This window comes from Mobula birostris, chromosome 13 (genome assembly GCF_030028105.1).
Source record: "Mobula birostris isolate sMobBir1 chromosome 13, sMobBir1.hap1, whole genome shotgun sequence".
NCBI classification, from domain to species: domain Eukaryota; kingdom Metazoa; phylum Chordata; class Chondrichthyes; order Myliobatiformes; family Myliobatidae; genus Mobula; species Mobula birostris.
The window spans coordinates 95,232,467-95,248,670 of NC_092382.1; the positions used below are offsets into that span (position 1 = coordinate 95,232,467).

The 16,204-nt window shown below is 46.9% G+C and overlaps 3 non-coding genes across 3 annotated transcripts; all 3 read right to left on the bottom strand.

Moving 5' to 3' along the window:
* Positions 1-6,015: 6,015 nt before the first annotated feature.
* Positions 6,016-6,088, bottom strand: trnak-uuu (transfer RNA lysine (anticodon UUU)). Its single transcript has one exon. It is a non-coding gene; the product is annotated as a tRNA-Lys (tRNA).
* Positions 6,089-12,636: 6,548 nt separating this feature from the next.
* On the bottom strand, positions 12,637-12,709 carry trnak-uuu (transfer RNA lysine (anticodon UUU)). Its single transcript has one exon. It is a non-coding gene; the product is annotated as a tRNA-Lys (tRNA).
* A 3,247-nt stretch (positions 12,710-15,956) lies between these two features.
* trnak-uuu (transfer RNA lysine (anticodon UUU)) lies at positions 15,957-16,029 on the bottom strand. The gene has a single exon. It is a non-coding gene; the product is annotated as a tRNA-Lys (tRNA).
* Positions 16,030-16,204: the final 175 nt, after the last annotated feature.

Genomic DNA, 16,204 nt, shown 5'->3' on the forward strand with positions numbered 1-16,204 from the left:
TTTTATTTCTTCCATGGCCTTCTGCCCTCTCCTGTCAGACTCCCGGCCCCCTTCTCCAGCCCCGTATCTCTTTCACCAATCACCTTCCCAGCTTTTTACTTCACCCCTCCCCCCTCCCGGTTTTACCGATCACCTCGCGCTTCTTCCTCCCCACCTACACACACCTTCTAACTCGGACTCCACTTCTTTTTCATTTCTCCAGTCCTGCCGAAGGTTCTCATCCCGAAACGCCGACTGTTTAATCTTTTTCTGTCGATACTGCCTGGCCCACTGTGTTGTTCCGGCATTTTGCGTGTGCTGCCTTTATTTCCAGCATCAGCAGATTTTCTCTTGCTTGCCTTTCTGTGGATGCTGCCTGACCCGCTGAGCTCCACCAGCATTTGGCGCGTGTTTCCCTCGGTGGATCCTGTCTATCCTTCCGGCTAACTCGGGGGAACAGGCAGCGCTATCAAACACGGACTATTCTCTCCTCTTCCCTCAGCCCACCACCGCCCCCTATCGGGCAAAATGTAAAATAAGAGCCGGAAAGCACGTGACACCTGGCTGGAAAGCAGCTTCTGTCACACTGAGATAGGATAACTGAAAGGTCAGTAAGATTACCACTATAACATGCACTCTTGTCCTAGCAAAACAACTTGCATTGGCTCTGGCCTGCAATAGTCTATGCGTAGACTATTGTCTACGTAATAGTATGTGTCCTTTCTCTCACTCTCCTTTTTCTCCCTCTGTCCCTCTGACTATACCCCTTGCTCATCCTCTGGTTCACCCCCGCCCCCCTTGTCTTTCTCGCCGGACCTCCTGTCCCATGATCCTCTCATATCCCTTTTGCCAATCACCCGTCCAGCTCTTGGCTCCATCCCTCCCCCTCCTGTCTTCTCCTATCATTTTGGATCTCCCCCTCCCTCTCCCACTTTCAAATCTCTTACTAACTCTTCCTTCAGTTAGAGCTGACGAAGGGTCTCGGTCTGAAACGTCGACTGTACCACTTCCTAGAGATGCTGCCTGTCCTGCTGCGTTCACCAGCAACTTTGATGTCATTACTTCAATGATGGTTTCGAGGAGGTGACGAAGGTGATCCATGAGGTTAGAGCCGATATTGTCTACAGGGTTTTTATTTTATAAGGCGTTTGACATAGTCCTTCATTGTTGACGAATCTGAGATGCGAAGAATCCGTGGTGAAGTGGCCATTTGAATTTAGAACTGACAGAGTGATGTGATGGAGTGTTACTCTACACGGAGGGACGGGAGGGTGGGGGTGTAATTGGCGCTGTTTTGTCGGGATCCGAGCAGGGAACGTTGCTCTTTGTGATATACTGGATGGAAACCTACATGCGGCAATGAACAGTCTTACAGAGCACACCAAGGTCGGTAGTGTGCACAGCGTGGAAGACTGGCGAAGGATACAGCTTCATGTCGATCAGTGACAGGAATGGGCGGAGATATGGCAGGTGGAGTTTGACGCGGCCAAGGGTGAAGCCTCACACCCGAGGAGATAAAATGTAAAAGGTGTCCGTATCTCCCGGATAGTGGGCATACAGGTTGATAGGTCTGTAAAGAAGGCATAAGCCCGTAAGACCATAAGACGTTGGGTCAGAATTAGGTCATTCAGTCCATCGAATCTGCTCCGCCATTCCTTCATGGATGCTCCCGGATCCCACTCATCCCCATATACTTGGCTTCTCGCCGTATCCTCTGATGCCCCGACCGATCAGGAAACGATCAACGTCCACCTTGAGCTGTCGTATGGAGGGGCGTTGCTGGCGGACCGAAATGCAAGACACAGACACTGAAGTACAAGGAACAGGACCAGGACGAGAGTTAAGTAAGCCAGGGAAGTTGGGAAGAAAGGACGCTGGACATTGACACAGGCCCTGGACGAGACTAGGATGCAGGGCCTGGGCTAGGAAATGGACAAAAGACACCGGACCTGGACGTGTAACTAGGAACGAGAAGCCTGGACTAGGACACGCAACTCGGGAACCAGAGCCTGGACAAGGACCCAGAACCTGGGTCTTGACTCGGGCTCGGACTCCGGAACTAAGCGAGGATATGACATGGCTACAGGACGACGAGTGACAACAGGACTGGACGTGAGACTCCTGGACAGGGCAAGGGAACCCCAGCTCTGGGCTGGGCGAGACACATGGATAGGACGAGAACACAAAGCCGTGGCTAGGACTGGACGAGGTTCTTGCACGTGACTGGACGGGGTCCCGAAGCCCTGACTTGGTCTTGGGAGACAAGAACGTAGAACACAGAGCCTTGGTAATCTTGGGAGTCAGGGACGCAGAGCACAGAGCCGGGACCCCCCTTGGGAACTGGACGTAGGGCCTGTACTCATACACAGAATGCTGAACACGACGAGATAGTTCCCAACACTAGGTAGCGGCAAACGGCCGAACCTACCCAGCGAATGCGTAAACACGGAGACAGTTCAAAACAATGATAGACAGTTCCTTATCTTGCTCCGGCGGTTGGACTTGACAGCGGTGCAGGCGAAGGTTACAGGCGAGGGTTACATTGCGAGGCAAGGCTTCAGGCGAGGCAAGGCTTCAGACATTGGTTGCAGGGCAAGGCTTCAAGAAGAAGGGGCAGAGAAGGGATTCAGACAGAGGTTGGACAAGAACAATCCAGCAGCCAAGCCCTGGTTTCCGGAGGTATTTATGTGTCTGCCCAAACGAGAATTATGTGCCTTCATTACAGCACCCAACAGAACAATGTGAAACCGGAAAACCTGGAATAAGGATCGACGGACCGGACCGTGAACCAGAATGCGGACTTCATGGACTGGACCATGACATAAATATACCCATGGGCTTGGCCTCCATCGCAGCCTGTGGCAGAGCATTCCACAGATTCACTACTCTCTTGTTAAAAAAATCCTCCTTACCCCTGTTCTAAAGGTTCGGCCCTCAATTTTGAGGCTGTGCCCTCTAGTTCTGGATACCCCCACCATAGGAAACATCCTCTCCACATCCACCCTATCTAGTCCTTTCCACATTCGGTAGCTTTCAATGAGATCAGACCTGCATTCTTCTAAATTCCAGTGAGCACAGGCCCAAAGCTGCCAACCGCTCCTCGTATATTAACCACTTCGTTCCCGGCACCATCCTCGCAAGCCTCCTCTTTACTCGCTCCAATGACAACACATCCCTTCTGAGATATAGGGCCCCAAATTGTTGACGATACTCCAAGTGCGGCCTGAGTGTGCCTTATAAGTCCTCAGCATTGTCTCCTTGCTTATAGCGCACGCGTGCCATTATTTGTCGAGAAACTTGAGGTCAGAAGTTGGGAACGCGTGTTGCAGATTTATAAACCTCGAGTGAGACCACATCTGGGGTACCGACTTCAATTCTGCCCCCCCCCCCCATTACATGAAGGACGTGGAGACTTTGGCGAGGGCGAAGAAGAAGTTTGGCAACGTGTTGCCCGAGTTACAGTGCACGGACAATTGGGTTGTTTTATCAGGAGAACTTAAGGTGAGAGGGGGAAATTTTGGATGGGTTCTGCGGGGCAAGATTTTTGTTTTACATATTCTACGTGTTGTCTCTTTGCTAGTTATTTATTTTTATCTAGCGATTCAGCGCGATTAGGCCCTTCCGCCCGAAAGAGCAGGACCGCCCAGAAACCCGCCATTTTAAAACTAGCCCAGTCACCGGACAATATACAACGACCAATGAGAGGAATTAAGGATGTGGAGCTTTGAAGCGGGCTAGGAGGTTTACCAGGATGTTACCCTACTTGGATGGCACGTCTTATAGGGAGGACGGGGTTGTGTGCAAAGTAGAGTTGAGAGGAGATCAGATAGAGTTTTCAATTGGTTTCAACAGGTACATTTAATGTCAGAGAAACGTAGACATCGTGAAATTCTTTTTCTTCGCAAACGTTCACGAAAGCAGAGGAGTGCCCCGAAGAATGAATGACAATTAAATGATAGAACCCCAAAGCCCCGCCCCAGCTCTCCCTCCCTACGAATAAGCAGCAGCAACAGCAACGACCTCCGCTTCCCCCACAAGCGAAAATGTATCGGCACCACCCACCCGCCCCCTACCGAGCACTCAAGCGTGCAGCAAAGCTTCAATAAAGACACAGACTTGCAGTACCCCAAAGACTACTCGTACACCCGGTATTCGACATACCACAGGCTCTCTCTCTCTCTCTCTCTCTCTCTCTCACTCACTCTCTCCTTAATAAGGGAAAAAAGAAGCGTCTCCGTTTCACAGCCAGAGGGGAAGCACAACAAGTAATTCGTTGATTTAAAAATCTGTTGCGTCGCTTTTACCGAGCTCTGCGCCCAGAGAGTCGGCCCCAAGGCGCAGCTCCCTGGACACACGGCCCACGGCAGCTAACCCGCTGCTCCCGAAGTTCCGTGTCCATATGGAATCACCCCGCCTCCAGAGCCACGAAAACCCGACACCCCGAATGCGTGCTGGTCTTCCAGGTCTCATCCTTGGCGTATCAAAAAGCGGCCGCTCGTGAGGCCCGGAACGTGGGGTCCATTCCCGCAAAGGACCGAAGTCAGAGAGTAGCTCCAGGTCAGGGGTCTTAAAAAAAGAGATATTAGAGATAGAATAGAGCTGTTTCCGAAGGTGCCAGCAAAGGAGTCACCGTTTAACGCTATCTTGACTTTGCTCCGCCCCTCCGTTCTCATCCTCATTCCCATTTATTCTGCTGCCCCACCGACACCAGAACGCGGTCAGCTTTGCAATAGAACATAAACGATACTAGAACAGTACAACACAGTACCGACCCTTCGGCCCACGAGGTTGTGACGACTCTTTAACCTACTCCATTATCAATCTAACACTTCCCTCCCAGATAACCACCCATAGCACTCTATGTACTTACATAAAAGTGTCTCAAAATGACCGTAAATAATCTGCATCGATCAGACGTGTTCCACGCATCTACCTATCACTGTTACACAAGAAATAACTACCCCTATACTTTTTGTCTATCACTGTTGAATTGTTCCCACTGGTAATCGTCATGTCCCCCCTGGGAAAATCCGAGTAGCCAGGGCATCAAAGGTTATGGTGAGAAGGCGGGCAAATGGGACTAAATGGGAGAATGGATCAGCTCATGATAAAATGGCGGAGCAGACTCGATGGGCCGAATGGCCGACTTCTGCTCCTTTGTCTTATGGTCTTATGGACTTTGGGTCTCTATTTGTATCTATGCTTCGTAACTTCTTGTACACCTCCGTCGTCACCTCTTCCTCTTCTTCTCTCCAAAGAGGAAAGCCCAAGCGGGATCAACCGATCCTCAGAAGACATGCTCTCTAATCCAGGCAGCATCCTGGTGAATATCCCCTGCAACTTCTCGGAAGCTTCACCATCCGCTCTGTAGTGAGGCGACCTGACTTGTACACAGTCGTCGCTGAACACGAGTAATCACAAAACTATCGCGGTGCAAAATGGTGTCATGTTGGCAAATAATAAAAATAGTCAGCAGTGTGAGAAATACTGCAACACATTCAGCACGAGAATGTTGTAAATGTGTTTATGGGGTGTAAATATGCGATATAAAGACAACTCCTCACCCGGGAGTTGCACCGCCGACCCTCAGATTAAAGATCCGATTCTTCACTGACTGCGCTCTCCAGACTCCGCATCACAGCTGCCAGCGCGCCCTCTGCTGGCTGAGTAAACCCTCTACACCGGTGATCGTCCATGCAATAAGCTGGTTCCCAGTTGAAGTACAGTTAAAGTGAATCAGACAATCAGGTTTATCGTCACATAGCACGAAAAGTGATGCCTTGCGGCGGCAGTTCAGTGTAAGACCTAAAAATCACTATGTTACTAAAACAGGTAGAGTATAATCGTTTGGACAGTAACTGTCTTACAGTGAGCTGTTTGGTCACGGGGAGAATATGACGGGGCAGATGTTATCTTCGGTACTGTTGAAGAGTTAAGACCGAATGACTTCTCAGATTATTGAAATAGGGAACACCATTTGCATATGTTCAGAACCATATATGTTGCGCTTGTGGTGAACCGACAAGATAAAGACAGCGCCTGAACAGGGACTCGAACCCTGGACCCTCAGATTAAAAGTCTGATGCTCTACCGACTGAGCTATCCAGGCTCAGTTGAAACGCCGGCCGATGGCGCCAATCGGAGCCGGGCCGGTACACCCAAGATCCGGTACCGGCCGCGATCCACCTCAAGAATCAAGATTGTTGAACGTCGTTCCCAGCACACAAACGCAAAGGCGAACAGAATAGCTCACAATCCAGATCGGATGCGGCACAAGAAACGCAATAAGATAAAGAACACAATATAATAAAGCACATTAATGCAAGTACATGCAAGGTTCCGTCGGCTGCGTAAGCCTCGGGAAGACAATCTCTGGCCCTGTCAAGCGGGTGAAGTTGAGATGCGGGTTCACCCCGAAACCACCCCAGCCCACTCCGCCATCTGTGTGGATGCCCTGTTACAAATCAGCGCCACGAAAATACAGACAGTACACCGCATACAATGAAAGGATTTTGCTTCATAATTCTTAATTTGACTACAGGGTTAGTGAAGAGAAAAGCCAAAAAGGAAAGGGGCCCATTTTAACGAAAAGTTGGGAGCTCACGGTTTCCCCTTTGCCGACCCTCCATCGAATTCTCCCGGGCTTCGACGACTGCCGGCCCGACTCCAAGTCCATCCGACGACCTCTCCTCTCCTGCGTCTCCTCCCTCCATCTGCCGCCAAACAAAAGACCCAGATCACCTCGGTGTCAGGCACACAACACAGTCCCCACAGTCCAAAGCACCGTTATCTCTAACTATAACCCAAACACTGCTGCTAGAGAAAGACCATCACGTCAGCAGTGAAATCTTTCCCAGGGTGTTACAGTATAACAAAACACATTAATATAAATACATAAGATAAGATATACACAGACTGATTGTGTGGACATACAGTGACGCTAGGTACTGTTACGTACCCCGTAACGGTTTAAAGAACCAGCAGAAATGGAACATTCCTTTGGAGTCTTCTATTGCTATTAACTAATGCTCCTTCATTAGTAACTACGCAATACAGTAATATAAATTCAGATATATCAAGTAGGTTAGCAATGATTTTATACCCCCCCCCCCCCACACACACACACACGCACACATATATATATGGGTGGAAATATATAAAAGCCAAGCTTATTCAAGCTTTGGAAGTTAATGGATACAGTCTTACGATGATGGGTAAAGTTCAGTTCAGTTCGTGGTATTGAGTTGAGTAGTGATGAAGAGAGAGAGAGAGAGAGAGAGGTGTTTAGTTCTTCACGTAAGTTGATGCCGTCGATTCTTCGTTGTCCTCCGAAATCCTTTAGAAGTCACCGACTGTGACCACAACAAAGGAACCGTCTTCTGTGGGTAAGTTATCAACCCAGGCGAGGGTTGGACACTGTAATAACTTCTCAGCCTCTGTTCCACACTGCGAGAGCCACTGATCGATCCTCCAAAATGTCACCCTTCCGTGGGTATGCAACAAAGCTCATCCAGTGTCTAACAACCAGCTGACTTTGTGTTTATCTCAGTAGGCTGAACACCAGCTGTCCATCACGTAGCTCCTCCCTTCTCTCTCTGTAGGAACTCAGAAGCTGGCAGTGTCCTTGCACAAATTCCAAACGAACTGTGAGCAGTCTTCGCCTCTCTCTCTCTTTCTCCCTCTCTCTCTCTCTCTCTCTCTCTCTCTCTCTCTCTCAGTAACAAGTTGCTTGTGCTGTACAGCTCGCTTTCTCTTTTTAAAAGCACAGTCCATGGGGATAATTCAGGATCCCGACACAGTACGGAAGTGTATGAGCATAAGGTGGCACTGAAAGACAACGATAAAGTAGTGGTGGGTTGTGTTCGTGGGTGCAGGTGCTGATCAGCGTTAATAATTAGGAAAACGAACTTTAAAAAAAAAAGTGGTGGCCCTGGCGTGGATGCTACGCAACGCCGTCCTTGATGGGACAAACAGTTCATGAGCAGGTTTGGGTGGGTGGGACCCTTTATGATGTTACTGGGAATCCCCTGGCACCTTTCTGTGTGTATTTTCCTGTTACCCCTCCTGGCCTGACTGACCGACTCGGCTCCCAGATCCGTTATCTCAGCTCACCTTGGCACAGCAGGTTACGCAAGGTTACGGAGAAATTACTTTAACAGAGGGTGGTGAATATGTGGAATTTGTTGCCTCGAGCGGCTGTGAAGGCCAAGTCATTTGGTGCAATTTAAGGCAGAGATAGACAGGTTCGTGATTAGCCAGGGCATCAAAGGGTATGGGGTGACGGGAAGAATTGGATCAGCCCATGGCTGAATGGCGGAGCAGACCCAATGGGCCAAATGGCCCACTTCTGCTCCTATATCTTATGGTCATATCGTCTTATGGAATCAGGAGGTGTTAAGTTTTATACGTAGTTTCAAACGAAAGCACTGTCTACACCTTGGAAATATGGAACTGCCCTATGATGTTTGGCACATAAAATATCGAACCCCAGGTAGGTGACTCTGCTGCGCAAGAGGGCAAGAAAAAGAGTGGCGGAGTTGTTGTGGTAGGGGATTCCATGGTGAGGAGAATAGAGAGGAGCCGCATGTGGTGTGTTTCCTCCCGGGTGCAAGGGTCAGAGATGTCTCGGAGAGGCTGCAGGCCATTCTGAAAGGGGAGGGTGAGCAGCCAGCTGTCGTGGTGCATGTAGCTACTAACGACGTAGGAAGAAAGCGGAATGAGGTCCTACAAGCTGAATTTAGGGAGATAGGAGATGAATTAAAGAGTAGGACGTCCAAGGTAATAATCTCAGGATTACTACCAGTGCCAGGTGCTAGCCAGAGTTGGAATAGCAGGATAGCTAGAATGAATACGTGGCTTGAGCGGTGGTGCAGGAGGAAGGGTTTCACATTCTTGGGGCATTGGAACCGTTTCTGGGGGAGGTGGGACCGGCACCGTCTGGATAGTTTGCATCTGGGCAGGGCTGGGATCAATGTCCCTGAGAGATTTATTGCTCTCTGCTGCTGGGGAGGTTTTAGATTAATATGGCAGGGGGATGGGAACCCACACAGAATAGAAGTGGGAAGTGATGCAGAGACCAAATCTAGAATTAGTGAAGAAAAAAAGTAAGAGTTCAGTCCATAAAAGTAAAAAGCAAAGATCGCATAGGTCTCTAGATTCTGAAAGGACAATGAGTATAAGTGCAGTTTATCTAAATGCCCGTAGTACTGCAAACAAGGCTAGTGAACTTGTGGCACGGATCAGTACCAAGGCATATGATTTAGTGGCCATTACAGAAAACTGGTTGCAAGGTGGAGATGACTGGGAATTAAATATCCAAAGGTATCTGGTAATACAGAAAGATAGGCAGGAAGGCAAACAAGGTGGTGTGGCGCTCTTAATTAAGGATGAGATCCGGGCGATTGTGAGAGACGATTATAAGATCTACGGAGCGGAATGTTGACTCCATCTGGCTAGAGATTAAGAATAGTACGGGGAAAAAAATCACTGGTGGGTGTTGTCTATAGGCCACCTAATAAAAATATTGCAGTGGCAGAGGCGATTAACCAAGAAATAACTGAGGCTTGTAAGAACTGAACGGCAGTTGTCATGGGGAATTTAACTTCCACATAGATTGGGTAAATCAGGTTGGTCAAGGAAGTCTTGAGGAGAACTTCATGGAATGCATCCGTGATGGCTTTCTTGAGCAGCATGTTAGTGAACCTACAAGGGAAAATGCTATCTTAGACCTAGTCCTGTGCAGTGAGGCGGGTAAGATTAATGATCTCGTAGTCAGGGATCCTCTTGGAAAGAGTGATCATAGTATGACTGAATTTCGCATACAGATGGAAGGTGAGATAGCTAGACCTAAAACTAGTGTTTTATGCTTGAACAAGGGAGGCTACAACAGGATGAGGGAGGAGTTGGCTAATGTGGATTCGGAGCACAGGCTATTTGGTAGGACAGAAGTTGAGGAACAGTGGAATACTTTCAAAGAGATTTTCACAGTGTTCAACAAAAGTATATTCCAGTCAAAAGTAAGGACAGGAAGTGTGGGGAGAGCCAGCCTTGGGTAACTTAGGAAATAAAAGATAGTACTAAATTAAAAGCTAATGTGTACAAAGTCGCAAAGAGTAGTGGGAGACTGGAGGATTAGGAAATCTTTAAAAAGCAACAAAGGACAACTAAACAAGAAATAAGGAAAGGGAAGATAGAGTATGAAAGTAAATCAGCCCAAAATATAAAAACAGATAGCAACTTTTTAAAATAAATATATAAAGCGGAGGAGGGTGGCTAAAGTCAATGTAGGTCCCTTGGAAGACGAGAAGGGGAAATTGATATTGGGTGATAAGGAAATGGCTGAGGTATTGAACGACTATTTTGTGTCGGTCTTCACGGTGGAGGACACGTCTAATATGCCAAAGAAGGATGTTATGGACGAAAATGGAAGTGAGGACCTCGACAAAATCACTGTCACTAAAGAGATAGTGATGAGAAAGCTAGAAGGCCTGAAGGTAGATAATTCTCCTGGTCCTGATGCGATGCATACCAGGGTGCTGAGGGAATTGGTGGAGGTTATAGGAGACGCCTGGGTAATCATTTACCAAAATTCTCTGTCATTTACCAAAATTTTCTGGACTCTGGGCAGGTCCCAGCGCATTGGAGGACAGCAAATGTCACGCAACTTTTAAAAAAAAGGATGTAGGCAAAGGACGGGCAAATATAGGCCAGTTAGCTTAACATCTGTAGAGGGAAAATGCTTGAAACTGTTATTAAGGAAGAAATAGCGAAATATTTACAAAGGAGTGGTTACATTAGACAGACGCAGCATGGATTCAGAAAGGGCAGGTCCTGTTCGACAAACTTCCTGGAGTTCTTTGAGAACATAATGAGTGCAGTGGATAGAGGGGAACGGGTAGATGTCGTATACTTGGATTTCCAGAAGGCGTTCGATAAGGTGCCGCACAAGAGACTTATAAATAAGATATGGATGCATGGAGTCGGAGGAAGTGTATTGGCATGGATAGTGGATTGGTTAACCAATAAAAGGCAGAGTGTTGGTACAAATGGGAGTTTCTCCTGTTGGCAGTCAGTGGTGAGTGGGGTGCCGCAGGGGTCGGTGCTGGGCCCGCAGCTGTTTACCATTTACATTGATGATTTGGAAGAGGGGACTGAATGTAACGTAGCAAAATTTGCCGATGACACTAAACTGAGTGGAAAAGCAAATTGTACAGAGGATGTGAAGAGTCTGCAGAGGGATATAGATAGGTTAAGTGAGTGGGCCAAGGCCTGGCAGATGGAATACAACATTGGTAACTGCGAGATCATCCACTTTGGAAGGAATAATAGAAGAGAAGATTATTATTTAAATGGTGAGAGATTGCAGCATGCTGTTGTGCAGAGGGACTTGGGAGTGCTTGTTCATGAATTTACACCGGGGAACCTCAGCCATCTACACTTGAACACCGCTGCTGCAGACAGGAGCGCGTGCTCCGCCACGATCCGTGACGTCAACAACCGGCTCCTTCCTCCGGCTGACACCGACAGAACAGCGGTCGCCTCGACAACGTCCGACCGACTCTCTCTCCTTCTGGCACCGCTCGACAGGACAGTTACTGGGTGTCAGAGATTTAAGAAAGCACCTAGTTTATCCTTCCCGGTCGTCAGGCACGGACTTGAAATCTTCTGGCGTTACTCCAAGTGCGCGCGATGTGAATTCAGCGCCTAAACAGGGATTTGAATTGTGGAGCCTGAGATTAAAAGTTTGAAGCTCTGCAGACTGGTGTATCCAGGCGCCGGGTCACGGGCTGCCAACGCGCCCTCTGCTGTCTGACTAACCCCCGCCCGCTCAAACTTCGGACGTGTTTTCTGTGTGTGGTAAATTAGCATGTTGGTTCATTATTAACACACGTGTCGAGCTACAGGGAAAAACATGGTTAGCATACCCGTGTTCCGCGTGATCGCGTTATGCACTGAACTGTTTGAAGGTCGGAAAGGGTCTGATGAGCTGAATAGCTTGTCGCTGCGCTTTCTAATTCTTTAAAGTCAACAAGGATTCTGCACAACACTACCGGCGAGAGTCTGTTGGGTGACGCCACACAACCGCCTTTCCCACCGCGTCAGGAAGGAGCTGCTCACCAGCTTCAGGGACGAGGAGGAGGTCGCGCCTCTGACTCCATCAATGCCCTGAGGTGGAGATTTCCTTTCTTTCTTTTCTTTATTTGTTAATCGACACAGCGCGGATTAGACTCTACCGGTCCCTTTAGCAGCTCTGTCTCAGCATACTGTAACATCACCGATCTAACGCCAGCCCCTTGCAAAAAAAGGGACTATTTATAATGACCAGTTAAACTACCCTCATGGACTGCGGGAGGAAACCGGGGCACTCGGGGATAAAGCACGCACTCTACGGGGCCTACGCATGGTCGTTATACAGAGGAGGCCAGATTGAACTCCGAACCCCTCACCCGCCCCCCCCCCCCCCACACACACAAGCTGCAATATCGTTGCCCTTCGGGCTACTCCTCCAAGGTGCCTGAACTAATCTTTGGGTAGTCCATGGGCTTCTAACTTCAGGCTCCTGCAAATCTTCACCAGAGGAGCGTATCGCTGGCAATATAACGCGTGTCGGCTAATCGCTAGGCGACTCAATAAGTTTACTTTGAACTCTTGATGCATCGCCTGAACAGGGACTTGAACCCTGGACCCTCAGATTAAAAGTCTGATGCTCTACCGACTGAGCTATCCAGGCTCTGTTGCATGGCTGAAATTTCCAGGAAAGAAATAGCGACACACACGAAATGCTGGAGGAATTCAGCAGACCAGGCAACATCTATGGAAAAGAATCGATGTTTCGGTCCGGGACCTTTTATCAGGACTTTAAGTCTTAATTCTGTTGAACGTAGGAGGTTTGAGGGGGACGGTGATCTGTCAGAGGTATATATGCTGATGAGGGTGATAGAATCCATGTTTCGGTCCGGGACCTTTTATCAGGACTTTAAGTCTTAATTCTGTTGAACGTAGGAGGTTTGAGGGGGACGGTGATCTGTCAGAGGTATATATGCTGATGAGGGTGATAGACAGAGTGAAAGAACACGCAGAACACACGCACAAAATGCTGGAGGAATTCAGCAGACCAGGCAACATGTATGGAATAGAGTAAACAGTCCTCGTTTCGGGCAGAGAAGCTTCATCAAGACTGGGAAGGATGGCAAGAATTCAGAGTAAGAAGTTAGGGGGAAGGGGAGGGGAGGGAAAATGCGAGGTGACAGGTGATAGGTGAAATTGGACGCGGGAGTAGGGTTCAGGTAACGAAGAACACCAGTAGTTTACAGGCGGCTGATTAAACCAAGGCTCCACACAGACAACACTCCGATCTATGACCCGGAATGTCTTCTTCTTCTGTGAGACTTCAGTAGAATCAGATTCCGGTTTCTTCTCAGTGTTTTATCTCAGGTGAACTTCGGTGTTTCTCGACTGCAGTGGGTGAAACGAGTTTAAATTACAAATAAACAAACAGCACATAAACAAAGGATTAGAGATTTAGTGCTTCAGAAAGATTAGATTCCAAACTCCGGACCCTGCGAAACTGCGTGTGTTTTATGAGGATGGTATGGAACTGTATCAGACAGTGGAAGAGGCGACTACAGACACGAGGTTCAGAGGGCTGCCCGTCAGCATCATCAAACCGAGGGAAAGCCTGGCTGAGCAGTCATCCCGATCTGCTTGGGAAATAGTAAGAGAACCGAGAAAGCAGGGGACGGGAGGAGGGCGAGAGAATATCAGGAAAAGACTGTGAGTTTTCCGAAGACAGCTCTCGCCCCCTCCAGGAGAGCCATAAGGTTTGGCTAACTTTAAAAGTGTTTATCAGATAAATGTAAGGAGAAACAGGCAGTGCTATACCTATTTCAAGAAATACTTATTATAACGTGGATTTCATATTACTCAATTCTTAAAATTCTTTCATTCACTCCTTTTTCCCCACGTAAATGAGAATATATAAATGGGAGGAATGCACAGGGAAATTTGTTCTGTGTAATGGACATAGACTTGTTCACTTAACTTTTATGGGTACTATAATGGGGACCTCGCCCAACTCACAGAGAGGAGGGGCTATCCCCCACGGCTGGACGTTTCCTCCAGTTCAACTCAGGGTCATCTACCAGAGACCTCAGCCTTGGAATCACACTTCCGTTTCTTTTTTTTATTATTCGCGTTTCCTGATTCTAGTTTGTTCAGGGAATAGATCGACTCAGTTTTATTCTGCTAATTTCAACGATATATTGATAGATAAATACATAGGGCTAAGGACGAAGTAAAATTCATTTTTTTAAATGTCAATGGGCTGTTAAAGCCAACCAAACGTTGTAAAATTCTATTTTACAGGAAATGGTGACAATTACAGAAAAATCACAAGTGATAACGAACATGGAAAACCAAAGAGAATGGGCTTCACTAATTCGTTTTTCTCCTCATATAAATCAGGACATAGTAGAGAAATTGCTATTCTTATCTCAAGCAAGCTAAATTTTGAAAAAGTATTCTAAATGGGAGATAAGGAGGGCAGATATATACTGGTGAGGGGGAATATAGATGGAAATTCAGTTACTCTATTCAATATATACGCACCCCAAGGAATTGATATTAGTTTCTTGCAGAAAATTACTAATATTATGGTAACGGAAACAGAAGGTCTCCTGATATGTGGGGGAGACATAAATTTACAATTGCAACGAAAGTTAGACACTTCCAACAGAAAAATCTATGAAACAAGATCCTTACATAAGAGAGTTAATACACTTTTTGAGGATGTTGGTTTAATTGATATATGGAGGGACCTTTTCCCCGACGGAAGGAATTGCACTCATTATTCTGCCCCCCCCCCCCCCACCATTCTGTATATACAAGAATAGACTATTTCATAACATTAGGAAAAGATAAAGACAAAATAAACACCTGTGGAATTTGGAGAATAGATGTAGGTGACCATGCACATATATATTAATGTGTTGATTTTGACCTACAACCAAAGAATGCTATTTGGAAACTAAATTCAAGTCTACTCAATGATCCCTACTTTAAGGAAAAAAATTAAAAAGAAATTGGTCTTTACTTAGAATTCAAAGATACTGGAGAGGTTTCACCTCCCATTCTATGGGATACTCTGAAGGCTGTCTTAAGAGGGAAAATTATGGCGATATCTTCATATAAGAATAACAAAGGAATAAAACACTAGAGGAATTACAAAATAGGCCGAAGGAGCCAGGAAAGAAAACACAAATTGAATTTTGCACAGGATACATCAGAGGAAATTAAAATTATAAGGCATGAAATTAATAATTTGGCTAGGCAAGAAATCAGGAAGAATTTAATGTTTCTGAAACAGAGACATTATGAAAGTGAATCTAAGTTTATGAAAGTACTGGCGTGGAAACCGAAGAAAAAGATAGCCAAAAATACAATTCATAGAATTAGGGATCCAAGAACAAAAATTATAAAAAATAACCTGAGTGAAATTCAAGAAGTTTTTGAAGCGTTTTAAAGAACTCTGTCATCGATAACTATTGATTATTTCTTTCTTATTATTATTTTATTGATATTTTTCTCTCGTTGCATTTTCATCGTTTGTTGCCTTTTGAGAATGGGCTGTTTGTCAGCCTTTGCTGTCAGTGGTTTTCATTGATTCCATCGTGGTTCTTCATAGCGACTGGGAATGCTGCAAGAAAATGAACCTCAGGGCAGGATGGTGACATTTATGCACTTTGATAATGACTTTTCTTTAAACTTTGATGTACCTTGAACTTTGATTATACGGGCCGCAGAGAGACGTGTGCTTCTGATGTCACGGGTCGAGTCCACTGTACTCTGTTGCGTTTCTGCACATTCACATTGCCCTACCAGGTAATTATGCAAACGGCATGTTTAACAGTACATGGAGGTCTCAGTGACAAGTTGTTGACTCGTTTTCCGATGCAGTTGGATTTTAAATATAAATTTAGCGGCCGAACATGGACTTGAACCCTGGACCCTCAGATTAAAAGTCTGATGCTCTACCGACTGAGCTATCCGGGCTTCCAGAAAATGAACCAGCTTATGCGTATCTGGGTGGAACTCCATCTGCCGCTTCTCAGCCCAGTTTTGCATCCTATCAGTGTCCCACTGTAACGTCTGACAGCCCTCCACACTATCCACAACACCTACGCCCTTGGTGTCATCAGAAAATTTACTAACCCATCCCTCCACTTCC